Raw genomic sequence first — 14,182 nt, 5'->3', positions numbered from 1 at the left:
AAAACAAAGCCCATTGCCATTGGGTCGATTCCGACTCATAGCAACCCTGTAGGAAAGAGTAGAACTGTCCACAGGGTTTCCAAGGAGTGTCTGACTGGATTCAAACTGCCGACCTTCTAGTGAGCAGCCATAGCTCTTAACCCCTATGCCACCAGAGTTTCCGTGTACATATAGGGGTATGTATACGTAAACACACACATAAATATTTGTCTTTTTATACAAAAATTTCCTATTAGAAAGGTATTTGATGAAAAATTGGCAAGGACTGCACGTATAAAATACGACTTTTTAACAAATATATCATGCTGTTGTTATTCTAAAGAATTAAGTTAAACTTAAAACCCTGCCAGAAGAGATAGCGAAGTAAAACAATCTAATGGGTAATTCTATCACACACGCAAAAAATACCTTCTACAAACTGCTACTTCTACTATGTGTGCAGGAATGAAATACTAAGATGATTAAGCACAATTCTTTTTGAGATAAAATCATAGAGGTTCTTTTCAAAGTCAATCTTGTTTAATTGTGCAATATATCACACCTAAAGAATAACATAAAAGACATATGTCTAGTTTAAAGTATAATTATAAGCTAAACATTTAAGTAACCATCATCTAAGTTAAGAAAATTATCAGTGTTAAAAGCTCCTCACCACCTCCCGAGCTCCCTCTCAGTCATGAGCCCTGCTCTTTCTTCTTGTTTATGGGCAAATGCTTGACTTTTATATTTTCCATCCCTTCACCTTTCTTTATAGTTTCCCACCACAAAAACATAACTTAACCAATCTTCATTTCATATTGCCTGTAGAGAATTTTATTTAAACACACACACACACATACATAGATGGCTATGGATATACACCCTGTACAAAAAATTTGATATGCATACTTATATGTAAATATGGTCTATGTATGCTTTGCATCTATTTACATGTCTATATACAAGTAACTGTACATAAAATACACAAAACTCTTGGGAAATATTACTAAACCTTCTCTGACAGTTCACGTGATGTCCTGACTCTTCTCCGTCCCTGTGTTCCCTCACATCAATTCCCTCTTCCTCTCTCATATAAAAAGTCATGAAAGTGGACTTTATGTAAAAGAATAGGTAGATGGGTTTGGGGGTTTTGATTTAATAACTATGTTAATTTCTGGTCTGAAGAATATGTTTCATATTAAATATTCCCTTTCCAAAACTTTGAAAATGAGATTTTCCAACTTTTTTATTGTTTCAAGGCTAATTTGGGACTCCTTCCTGCCATAAGGGGCCCTGGTGGCTCAGTGATTAAGAGCTCGGTTGCTAACCAAAAGGTTGGCAGTTGGAATCTACCAGCCACTCCCTGGAAACCCTATGGGACAGTTCTAGTCTATCCCATAGGGTCGCTATGAGTTGGAGTCAACTTGACTCAACAGCAATAGGGTTTTATTTATTTTTTCCTCCCATAAAGTTTGTATTATATTTTGATAGTATTAATACATGGATGCACTGTGGCTACAACCACCAGGCTGAGCTCATTAAAGTATGTTATATAAGCAATCAATAAAATAAGACATACTACTTCAACCGTTATAAAAGGAGACACAGTTAACTTTAATAGGACAAAATAGTTGAGTCCTTTTTCCTTTCTAAGGAACAAACAAAATTTTATTTTACTGGTTGGGATAGCCAAGATTTTCTAGAAAACAAAATGTAAGAACTGTGTAATCCAATTTCAACTGAGCAACTGTATATGTAGAAAACATCATGCTAGGTGCCACATGAAATAGGTTGATTGGTAAGACACAGTTCTTATCCTCAAGCTGCTTAGAGTCCATGAAAGGGGAAGAGAAGTATACAAATAAGTATAACTCAGAGAAGTGCCAGAAGAGAACTGAAATAGATATATAAAGGAATGAAACGCCATATAAATTAAGTAGTTAAAAAAAAAAAAACACTCTACAGCAAAATTTTATAAAATGCTTAAAGAATGAGTACAATGTACATAGGCTGGTGATAAGAAATGAAAAGAGAGAATGGCTATAAATGGCAGGGGAAGCAGTATGCCCAAAGATACACTGGATGAGGAAGGATTTGTTTATGAAACAGCAAGCCCTCTTTTAGCTGCAGCACAGTAACCAAGGAAATGAGGTAAGATAAAGCTATAGTGGCTGTTGAAACCACTGTACCTAAGTGAGAGAACAGTTACTCTGGTAGACCACAGGGGGCCACTGAAAGCTTGGAAACAAAATATTGGCACAATCAGTTTAGATTAGAAAGATAAAACAGGTATTAAAAAAAATGAAGTTCAAGCCATCAGATTTTACCATTTTCTGAAGGTACTTTAGCAAAAGAATAGGTAGCTGAGTTGGGGGATTTTATAAAAAAAAAAAAAAAATTGTTTTTTTTTTTTATTCACTGACAGCAGTGGTTGTGGGTATTCACTGAAGATTCCAGCAACTGATTTACTGTCTTCTTTCCTTCTCAGCCTATTTCCATTACCATTCTTAGTGACTCCATCATCAACATGAATGTCCCATTCACTAGCTTAGTCTACCAATTCTTTGACTCCTTCGCTTCTAATGAGCTATTCCTCCGCTCCACTTCACCAACTGAAATGTCATATCCTTGATCTTTTCATTTTCAATAACTGTGCCAGCCTTCTACTTTCCAAACATAACCATCCACGTTTTAAGCTCTTCAGTTTAGTGTCTTCATTCTGCCAATTCCTTGACTTTATTGAGATGTCCAATCCACTAACCCTATTACACTATTCATTTATTCCTTCATGTTTTCTCTCTACTGACACAGCTTATAGTCTACGGCCGAGCACAGACTATACAATGCCTCAGTTGCAAATATTCTTAACTTCCTTTATTCTTCTCCCTTCCTAACACATGCCTGATAAAACTTCAAATAACTGATGCCCGTTTTGAGCTTGCTCCACAATCACGGAATGATACTAGAGAAAAAACACAAAACCAGGCTGACTTCTCACTCTGAATTCATGACCATAAATTACAAACAGCCTGGCATGCTCACTTTTCTCGCCTAAATGGGACCGTTTCATTCCTTCTCCTTCTTTCATAAAACCTGCTAGTACATCTTCAACTTCCCTTACTCTCTTCTTATATTTCATAGATAAAACAGAAGTAATCACACAGAAACTCCCTTGTCTTCCAATTATCAAATTAACTAGCCTATTGACATCTTTTTTTCTTGTTTTAAGCAATATTTTGAATTATTATTTTAATATTTGTTCTATTTCACTGCTTTGCTTTTCTTCTGTAGGGACTCCTATTATTTTATTGAATCTTTGCTCATTTTTTTAGAACTGAACCTTCTACTTAATCCTTCTCACTCTTTAAATTTTATTTTAAAAAGTATCTGTTCATCCTCTATGTCTCTTAAGGCATCTGTTAAAATTTTTTCTGTAAGTCTAAAATTATTTCACAATTAAAAAGGAAAAAAGAATCCCGCCAGCAAACTGGAGGGCACAAGCAGTTAACATGCTGTTGTTAAGTGCAATTGAGTCCATTCCAACTCAAAGAAGCCTCACGTACAACAGAATGAAACACTGCCCGACCCTGTGCCATCCTCATGATCATTATTACGCTTGAGCTCACTGTTGTGGCCACTGTGTCAATCCTTCTCACTGTGGGACTTCCTTTTTTCTCCAACCCTCTACCAAACATGATGTCCTTCAGGGACTGGTCTCTCCTGATAACATGTCTAAAGTGTACGAGACAAAGTCTCACCATCTTTGCTTCTAAGGAGTATTCTGGCTATACTTCATCCAAGACAAACTTGTTCATTCTGGCAGTCCACAGCATATTCAGTATTTCTCGCCAACACCATAATTCAAAGGTATCAATTCTTTGGTCTTCCTTATTCACTCTCCAGCTTTTGCATGCATACGAGGCAACTGAAAACACCATGGCTTGGGTCAGGTGCACCTTAGTTCTAAAAGCGACATTTTTAGTTTTTAACACTTTAAAGAGGTATTTTTGCAGCAGATTTGCCCAATGCAATGTATATGTAGTTGGTACTGGTTTTTTTTTTTTTTTAATGTGTAGTTTGAGTTCCTGACTGCTGCTTCCGTGCGTGTTAATTGCGGATCCAAGTAAAATGAAATCCTTGACAACTTCAATATTTTCTCCGGTTACCATGAAGTTGTTTATTGGTCCAGTTTTGAGGATTTTTGTTTTCTTTATATTGAGGTGTAATCCATACTGAAGTCTTTTATCTTCATCAGTGTTTCAAGTCCTCTTCATTTTCAGCACTCAAGGCTGTGTCATCTGCATATCACAGGTTGTTAGTCTTCCTTCAAACCTGATGCTGCATTCTTCTTCATGTAGTCCAGCTTGTCTGATTATTTGCTCAGCTACAGATTGCATAAGTATGGTGAGAGGATACAACCCTGACACAAACCTTTCCTGATTTTAAACCATGAAGTATCTCCTTGTTCTGTCTGAAGGACTGCCTCTTCATCTATGTACAGTTTCCTCATGAGCACAATTAAATGTTCTGCAATTCCCATTCTTTGAAATGTTATCTATAATTTGTTATGAACCACATAGTTGAATGTCTTTGCATAGTCAATAAAGCACAGCTAAACATCTTTCTGATATTCTGTGCTTTCAACCTAGATCTATCTCACATCAGCAATGATATCCCTAGTTCTATGTCCTCTTCTGAATCCAACTTGAATTTCTGGCAGTCCATATACTGCTCTTACTGCTTTCGAATGACGTTCAGCAAAATTTTGCTTATGTATGATATTAACGATACTGTTTGATAATTTCTACATTTTGTTGGATCACCATTCTTTGAATGGCCACAAATATGGATCTCTTCCATTTGACTGGCCAGGTAGCTAGCTGTCTTCCGAACTTCTCGGCATAGACAAGTGAGCACTTCCATTACTGCATCCATTTGTTGAAACATCTCAATCGGTATTCTGTCAATTCCTGGAGCCGTGTTTTTCCCCAACGCCTTCACGCAGCTTGGGCTTCTTCCTTCAGTACCATTGGCTGTTGATCATATGCTACTTGCTGAAATGGTTGAATGTCGAACAATTCTTTTTGGCACAATGACTGTGTATTTCTTCCACAATACTTGGTTATTTCCAGGAAGGACCAACTCACACAGTTCTTACAAGCACTGCATTGCATAGCTCCAGGGAGTAAAACACATATGAGCTACATTGTAGAACATGGAAGCCCTGTTCAACTGGATAAGAATAAAGGGAAAATAAATTATTTTGACCTGCCTGTATAATTCGTTGTATTGAAATTTCTAACTCATTGAGATAAAAATAAATCCTTCCTTTTGATTAAAGAAGAAATTGTAAACTTTGGCAAGCCATAAAAGCAGAAAAGTATTTTTGTGGACATAATATGACCTCAACTATAATAAAAACACATACATGTAGAGGAAGATATATACTTAAACATGTATAATGGTTACCTCTGAGTAAGAAAACACATTGGTATTTTATTACTCTGTTTTCTAAAATTAGAATGTAATCCTTTATAGGGGAAAGAAAAAGGTTTTTAGGGGTATGTATTTTATAAGGAAATCATCGATGTTATTAAATTATGATCAATCACAAGGAATGGCAGAAAAACTCTAAGACACTGATTTTTGAAATGTTGACTTTAGCTGAGTGGTAAAATGTGTGGAAGAGTCAGGACATATCATGGGAAGAATACTGATTTTGGTATTTGAAGACCTAAGTTCAAATCTGCTATGCTGACCTAGTTACATGACCATTGGCAAGTGACTTAACCTCTTCCTAAAAAAAGAGCACAATGCCTATTTTGTCTTCTGCCAAAATTGTTCTGTGAACCACAGAAGATAGTACATGTGAAAGAAATTAACCAAGTAGTAAATACTAACTGGATTTAAGAATAAATAAAAAAGAAGTGTAGAAAACAAATAATTTTGAAACTCTGAAACTTTTTTACATTTGTTAGGTTCATTTCCCAGGTCCACACATTAACACAAAACACAAAATGTTCATTTATGGATGCTCTATTTTACCCCTCCTACCTGGCTATTAAGAGAAGGACAGGTTACATTACTCAGAGATTATACGTATTTCTATGGTTCCTAGTTCTGTGTTTTGTACTTTTTATGTTTTGTAATGCTAGCTTTTGACTTGGAGGTCAAGTAAGAGCTAATAAAAAAAAATATTAGATGTATCCAGCTAGCCAAGAGATCCAAAAGATTCATAAACAGTGTGAGATATCAATTATTATTTCAAAAAATATTTGCTCTTATTCCATCTCAGAATCAGATATTCATTATTACATTACACAGACTTCTGCTGTTTTTTTTTTATTTTTTTTTTCTAATCTTACTCTGTAGGAAACCACTGAAGATAAATATAACTAATACTAGAAAGCACACCTGCAACTTACTAAATCAGTTTCTGTATGCGAGACTTCCTTGCCTAGGTCATTTTCATTGTAAACACTTTTAACCTTTGCTTAACACAAATTCTGTTGGGCATAATCTCATCCTTCTATTACCTTGATAGCTGAGGTATTATTATACACCAAACTTGCTGTTTGTTTCTGCGATGGCACTACCTCAGTCTTCCACCAGTCAATACTTGCCTTAGATTATAAATTCCTCAAGAGCAGAGAGAAGTAATTTCTAATTCCTCTTCCCTAGAAATTGCTGAATCTTAGATCAATCTTCTGAGTGGATAAATGGTATTTTTTGTTACTCTTAAATAACTTTGCGTTTAGGATTGTCCAAAAACAGAATGTCAATATGCGATAGCTAAAATTCTATTTTAGAATTTTGGAAGAAAATGGGCTGTCTGGGAACTCAATCTACAGGTGTACAACTTCATTCTTTTTTAACAAATAACCAAACCACAGCTTTATCTGAAAGACTATTAAATACTAAAGAGGAAAATATTATAACTGTTTATTTTTTTAAAGCAATTAATTGTATTTACAAAGTTAATATTTAACAAATTTAAAAATGCCATTTCAGTAAGTGACCTATGCTGACACTACATATAAATTGCTTAGTATAAGATGAAAGCCTTTAGATTCATATCACAAAAGCAGATAGAAGTTGACAACAAGTTTCAGAGATAACTATGTCATCGTTATTGTTAGGTGCTGTCGATTCAGTTCCGACTCATAGCAACACTATGTACAACAGAACCAAGCACTGCCCAGTCCTGCGTCATGCTCACAATCGTTGTTATACTTGAGGCTACTGTTGCAGACACTGTGCCAAACCGTCTCATTGAGGGTTTTCCTCTTCTTCACTGACCCTTCACTTTACCAAGCACGATGTCCTTTTCCAGGTATTGATCCCTCCTAATAGTATGTCTGAAGTATGTGAGATGAAGTCTTGCCAGCCTTGCTTCTACGGCGCATTTTAGCTGAACCTCTTCCGAGAGAGTAGTTCATTCTTTTGGCAGTCCATGGTATATTCAACATTCTTTGCCAATACCAAAATTCAAAGGCATCAATTCTTCTTCAGTCTTCCTTATTCATTACTACAGACAGGAAAAATGTACCTATCCAGAACTGCGTGTGTTTGTGTGTGTGTGTGTGTGTATCATAGGTACAATAATGAAGTACTCTCATGCATTAACCCAGTGCCGTCGAGTCAATTCCGACTTATAGGGACCCTATAGGACAGAGTAGAATTGCCCCATAGAGTTTCCAAAGAGTGTCTGGCGGATTTGAACTGCCGTCCCTTTGGTTAGCAGCTGTAGCACTTAACCACTACGCCACCAGGGTTTCCTTCTTATGCATCATAATACCTTTAAACAGCTTCTGAATCATCACTGAATTATATTGAATTGTTTTTAGTATTATTTGACTTAAGTTAAAAATCTTTTGCCATAAATTATTTAAGTTAGATTTGGGCTTTCTCTGCCTAATGCTAAACTTACCAAATTCAATGATATCATTTTCTTTTAAAGATCAATTAGGGCTATTGATAGAAAACTTGTACTAGACAAAATGTTTCCATTTCAACCTGAAGAAAGCAGAAATTTGGGACAAGAGACGGAAGAGGGTAGAGTGTTGATTGCACTTTCAGTTGGGGAGCGGGCCCTGAGAACAACTACAGTGGGACACTTTTCAACACTCCCACTTTACGGACTGAATAACTGAGTTAATCATGGCTTAATCAAGAGCTATGGAATAAAAATCCTAATCTCATTGGGCTGCAGTTTTCTATCTTTAAAGATATTGGACTAGATTAACTATATACTATCTTCCATCAATTAAAATACACACTTTTACCTTCCATCAATTAAAATACACACTTGAACCATTTAATATTATTAAGGACTTTTACATATAGCATAGTGAAACCTGTGGGAAACAGAACTTAATGGGACTGCCTTGTTTTTCCAGGCCTTGAAAGTTTTATACCTTTGACAGGGTACAGTCTTACCACTTTTCTGTTGGTCCTTTTAGGTGGAAAATATTTGCATTTTCCTTCAGTGACAGGTTTCCACTTTACATACGTTCCCTCTTTCACAGGTTTTATTGTAATTAACCAAGACTTCCCCACCTCAGTAAATAGCACTGTTGTTTTTTAGGTGCCATCCAGTTGGTTCTGACTCACAGCAACCCTATGTACAACAGAACAAAATGCTGCCCAGTCCTGCACCATCCTCACAATCAGCTATGAGTTGCAATCAACTCAATGGCAAAGGGTTTGCTTTGGTTTTGGTTACCTCCAACAAATGCTGAAATAAAAAATCTTCAAGTCATCCTTGACTACTTTCTGTCCCTCACCTACTGCATCTAATCAGACATAAGCTCTGTTGCTTCAGCCTCCAAAAACCTCCAAGTTCATCCATCATCTTTTTTTCCACCATTACTATCCTAGTCCAAGCCACTATCTTTCCCAGCTGGACATACCTTCTGATCCCTTCTTCTACATTTGGTCCCCTCTAATTTTCCTAACACCTGGAATGTCCTTTTCTCAAAGTAATTCTGATTACCTGGTAAAATTCTGTGAAGGGCTTCTCACTGCACTTAGGATACAGTCCAAACTCTTAAGTGTGGTACAGAAAGATATATGGCCCTGCCAGATTTTGACTGCACAGTGTACCAATCTCTCCCTCACTATGCTTCAGACTTACTCGTGTTCTTTCTGTACCTGAAATACACCGAAATCATTCCCAATTTAAGAAATTTATATTTGTACTTCCCTCTGATATGTCTGCTAGGTCCCAAAATCTCCCCATGGTTTTAGCTTTAATGGTTTCTCTCCCACAATGCCACTTCTGAACACCCACTCGAAATTATCACTATCACTACCACAGTCATTGTTCACATCACTGAATTTAATAGCAGTACCACTTTCTGAAATTACTTGGTTCATCTGTTTTTCTCCTCCTTCCGAGAATGTACTTATCACAAACAGTATAGATCCTGTCTTGTCCCTGGAATATGCCAGTGCTAAAACTCTGCCTAGCAAAGAGTCAATAAATAAAAACGTTGTCATGTGAGTCAATTCTAACTACTCATGGTGACCGTATGTGTGCAGAGTAGAACTGCTCCATAGCATTTTCATGGGTGTGCCCTTTCAGAAGCAGATCGCCAGGCCTGTCTTCAGAGGCACCTCTGGGTGGGTTTGAACCAGCAACCTTTTGGCTAGCAGGTGAGTGCTTAACTGTTTACACCACGCAGGAACTAAAAGTAGGCATTGAATAAATACTGAGGGAGGGGTGAGAAGTTGGTGAGCACCATCTAGGAAATTTTGTTTTCCAAGTCAGGAAGTCCTCCTCCACTTATCAACTACATGATACTGGACAAGTTATTTAACTTCTGTGAGCCAAATTTCCTCACCTGTCAGGGCTGAAGTGATGGTTACACACATCAGTATTAGTACAAATTCCTAGTAGTGTCTAGAACATAGCTAAGCACTAAGATTATCCTTTCAAATTTCAGATTCTATATAATAGAAATTAAAAAACACCAGAAACAGTCACTCATAAAAAAGCAAATTCTAGAATGTTACTTTGAATTTAATATTAGCAAGTCAATTTTGAAAAACAAAATTTGTAGGATACTATTTCCAGGCAATGTGTCATAACTTCCTTTGTTGTTTGTTCATTTGTTTGTTTTCATTGTGATGCACTTGTGAATTTCAAAATCTGCAGTAGCAGATGGTTTTGGAATTCAGTATGCCTCCTCTCCTATGGATGAAAACTGGCATCATCGATGGGTAGAGATGCTGATGGAAAAATATTACTGGGTAAACCTTTGAACAGTAAACTAGAGCATGATAATGAAAGAAAGAAGTAATAAAGAAGAAGAGGTCCAGCAAGATCAGAACATATGAACCAGAAATGAGAGTAATAACATTGATAAAAATCATGATCATATCCAGGGCTAACATGAATTGAACATTTACTTTGATTCAGGTTCTTTTCTAAAAGTGCCACATGAATATATTTTAATCTTCAAATCAACCCTATGACATAGGAACTCTTCACTCCATTTTACAGATGAGGAAACTGAAGTACAGAGCAGTTGGTACCCTTTTCAAAGTCTCTGAGCTAGTAAATAGCTAATGGCTAAGTAAAGGTAGGCTAAACAACTATCAACTGGCAGAGCAAGTCCAGCTATGGAGCAAAAACACTTGCTTCCCATACTATTACGCGTTCCTATAGGTATTAGACAAATCATGTTTGGAGAACACACCACTTTAACTTTTGTCATGTGGCCATGTTTTCACTTAATAATGAAGGACTTAGAAAACATTTATTAATGGTTACCTACTTTTTACTCCATGAACTACAGCCCAAATTTAATCTGGAGACAGGTTTGTGTTTTTGATCATACATTCACTATTCATCACTTCAATAACAGCAGCGGGTCTGGAAATGTCTTAAACTTAGAGCCTGGAAACCCTGGTGGCCTAGTGGTTAAGTGCTACGGCTGTTAACCAAGAGGTCAGTAGTTCGAATCTGCCAGGCGCTCCCTGGAAACTCTACGGGGCAGTTCTGCTCTGTCCTTATAGGGTCGCTATGAGTCGGAATCAAGTGGATGGCAGTGGGTTTTTTTGGTTCACTGCACTCCACCGCTTTTTTTTTTTTTTTTTTTCAGGATTTAAATATACTTCAATATGGATGAAGAAATGCATTGTCATGCAAGTAGCTTGCAAATGACTTAGTATCACCAATATCTAGATTTTATTTCTTTCAAAATATGGAGCCCTGGTGGCACAGATGCTAACCAAAAGGTCCACCAGCCACTCTTTGGAAACCCTATGGGGCAGTTCTATTCTGTCCTGTAAGATTGCTCTGAGTCGCAATCAGCTTGATGGCAATGGATTCTTTCAGGTTTCAAAATATTGCCTAAAACTATCCCATTCTAGTCATATATATTTTGTTTTGTTTTAGTTCATATAATAAGTATCATCATATATTTTTTAAAGCACTTCCATATTTCCCCCTAACACTTATCCGTTGGGTCTTGCAACGATAAAGCGAAAATAAACTGTCAGTTATGACTATTTCAATCTGTTCCTTTGGAAAAGGGAAACAGGTGCTAGTCCAGCATAGCTGCATCCTGAGACTTAGCAAAGGATAACAGTTTAGGATGACAATGCTAAACATGCTGACAGGCGATCATTCCTGCGGTGGCCTCTCCATTCTTGCTCTCTCCCGACACCCTAAGGCTCTGGAGACAGGCAGCGACAGCCATCTTCGGCAGCGGCCCGGCAGCCGCAACCCAAGCCGGGTAGGCCTCGATCCTTCAACTATCCTCGTGGGCTCAAGGCCGAGCCTCGAGAGAGAAGCAAAAGGACAGGGCGTTGGAGAGCTTCCGCCAGTCCCGGGATTTCCAAATTGCTGCGGATAGAGGCGGAAACCGAGGCGGGAGGAGGCTGCACTCCAACGACCTGGCGGAGACGGCCCAGCAGGTCCGAAAACGCACGAGAGAGAGCAATAAAATCAATCTAGACAAAATCAGGAGGTAAGAGTGACAAAGAGGTGCACCTGGGGATGCGTAGCTCGCAGTTCCGCGACTACCGCCGACAGCCTGAGGGGCGGGGGGTCAAAGGGCGGCAGCAGGAGAGCCGCGAGCAGATTGGCTGACAGGCCGGGCGCGCAGGCGCTCGGGGTAGGCCCGACGCCCACTGTAGCCGCGTCTGCCGGGGTCTGAATCCTCAAGGTACTCACCAGGTTCTGGGACTCCCGGCCGACAGCAGGGGCTCGGCTTGCACAGGGCAGAGGCAGGGAGTAGAGCGCAAACCGGCAGCTGTTCCCGGGCGAGCCCAACCAGCCCAGCCTCCCAAAAGGCGCGCAGGGCGTTCCAGCAGCCGCGAAAGGCGGGCGCGGGGCTCACTGAGTGGGCGGGGCTCACTGAGTGGGCGGGGCTCACTGAGTGGGCGGGGCTCACTGAGTGGGCGGGGCTCCCGTCAGCAGTGAACCAGGCAGCTGCGAGAGCCAAAGATAACCCCAAACCCATGCCGTGGAGTGGATTCCGACCACAGCGAAGCTATAGGGCAGAGTAGGGCTGTCCTGTGAGGTTTCCAAGGAGCGCTGGTGGATTTGAACTGCTCAGCCTTTTGGTGAGCAGCCGGGCTTTTAACTACTGCACCATCAAGGCTCCTGGCGGCCACAAGCCCCTCTTTTTTTATGAAGTACTAGAAAGGCATGAATGAAAGAGGAGAGAGCATTTAATGATATCCCGTAGAACTGGAGAAAAGGAGCGGAGCAGAGACAGCTGAACTCTCTTTCTGCCACTAAAGATGATACACCCCTCGCATAGAAACTGTCTCCTAAACCTCAGTTGGGAAGCCCTCACTAATAAAGGCCAGCTTTTTTGATGGGATGCATTCAAAAATTGTTTTTAACTCTAGTACACTGGTGGTTTTCAAGCTTTTTAAGTTTGCTTTTTTTTTTTTTTTTGGCATAGAAGCTGTAGATAAACAGATAAAGATGACATTTTGAAGAAATTTGCAAATGCAATTTTATAAAACTACGTTTTTATCCATGTACTTATAGAAATATCAAGAACAATAAGGGTGGTTTGAAAAAACAAGAATTTTGAAATTACAACTGAAGGTTCCCATCTTATATCAGCTTCAAAAACCAAGAGAATTCTGTATTTTGTTTTGGTTACACAGTTACCAGGAAATCCTGACTCAGCAGGCTAGAACTTACCAATATGAGAAATTTATAGGAACTTTCGAAATCTCAACAGATCTTTTTAAACAATTTTAATTGTGAAATATACATATATGAGTGTGGGCCATACATATACATTTTAAAGAAGAGTAATGCAAAGAATACCCAGATACCCACTATAAACCTTAAGAAATAGGAAAATTCCAGTGTCTTTGAAGTCTTCTGGAAGGGTTTCACTAAAAGCATGTCCTTCTCTCCCAACCAGAAATAAACATTATGCAGAATTTTATATTACTCATCCCTATGCTTTTTAAAAATAGTTACATATGCATAATTCCCTAAAAATACAGTTGTCTTCATTTTGTACTTTATGTAAGTGGAATCATACTGTATTTTTTTTCCCCCTTTAGCTTCTTTTTTCACAAAACATTCAAGTTTTGAGACTCAACTGTCCAAATCCATTTCACATCCTCTACACTGGTATATCACTATCCAGTACACCTGCTATTGTTAGGCTGTTCAATTTTTGGCTGCCCATTTTTTCTTTTAATTAGCATTTCCCCCAGTTCTAATAGACTCATGCATCTTTTTATATTGCTGTTCAGCTGTTTAGGTTTCTATGAAATGCCTGCTCTCAATTTTTCTTCATTTTTTATGGGGTTCTTTGCTTTTGAAAGTTAACTTATAGATAATCTTTATATATTTTTGTAGTCAAATGCAACTCTCTTGTCAGTTATATGTGTTCCAAGTATCTTCTCTTAGTTTGTTATGGTATCTTCTGATGATCAAAAAAGCTGTGTATTTTAAAAAATGCTAGTTAATAGTAATTTTAGGTTTAACAGTAGTTTACATTATTATTATGCTTTTGGCTTTCTCGGTTACAAGATTCTTCTCTATCTGCACTCATAAGATAGTCTCTTTTATTTTCTTCCAAAAGTTTTAAAGTTTAACTAGGAAATATTTTAGACACAGAAAGGGGCAGAGAATAATATGAGGAACACCTATTCATTCAACTCAATCATTCAAACATTCTCCTTCATCTCTTCCTTCTGATTCTTCTCTTAAATT

At 38.2% G+C, this 14,182-nt stretch overlaps 1 protein-coding gene and 1 long non-coding RNA gene across 3 annotated transcripts in view; one reads left to right on the top strand and one right to left on the bottom strand.

The window, feature by feature from the left end:
- The window catches only part of MANEA (mannosidase endo-alpha), a 39,659-nt gene extending 27,329 nt beyond the window's left edge, over nucleotides 1-12,330 (bottom strand). Inside the window, exon 1 of one of the 2 annotated variants that reach the window (XM_003404337.4) lies at nucleotides 12,164-12,330. The gene's annotated coding sequence lies outside the window, so the exon portion shown is untranslated. Of the gene's footprint in view, nucleotides 1-11,980; nucleotides 12,138-12,163 lie in introns of those variants that run through there. The other variant, XM_023543738.2, reaches the window with a different exon arrangement.
- The window catches only part of LOC135231883 (uncharacterized), a 99,714-nt gene continuing 96,973 nt past the window's right edge, over nucleotides 11,442-14,182 (top strand). The window contains exon 1 of the long non-coding RNA XR_010322535.1: nucleotides 11,442-11,957. This is a non-coding gene — a long non-coding RNA (uncharacterized LOC135231883). The remainder of the gene's footprint in view (nucleotides 11,958-14,182) is intronic.

Source organism: Loxodonta africana, chromosome 1, assembly GCF_030014295.1.
Source record: "Loxodonta africana isolate mLoxAfr1 chromosome 1, mLoxAfr1.hap2, whole genome shotgun sequence".
NCBI classification, from domain to species: Eukaryota; Metazoa; Chordata; class Mammalia; order Proboscidea; family Elephantidae; genus Loxodonta; species Loxodonta africana.
This window is presented reverse-complemented; position numbering and strand designations above follow the sequence as displayed.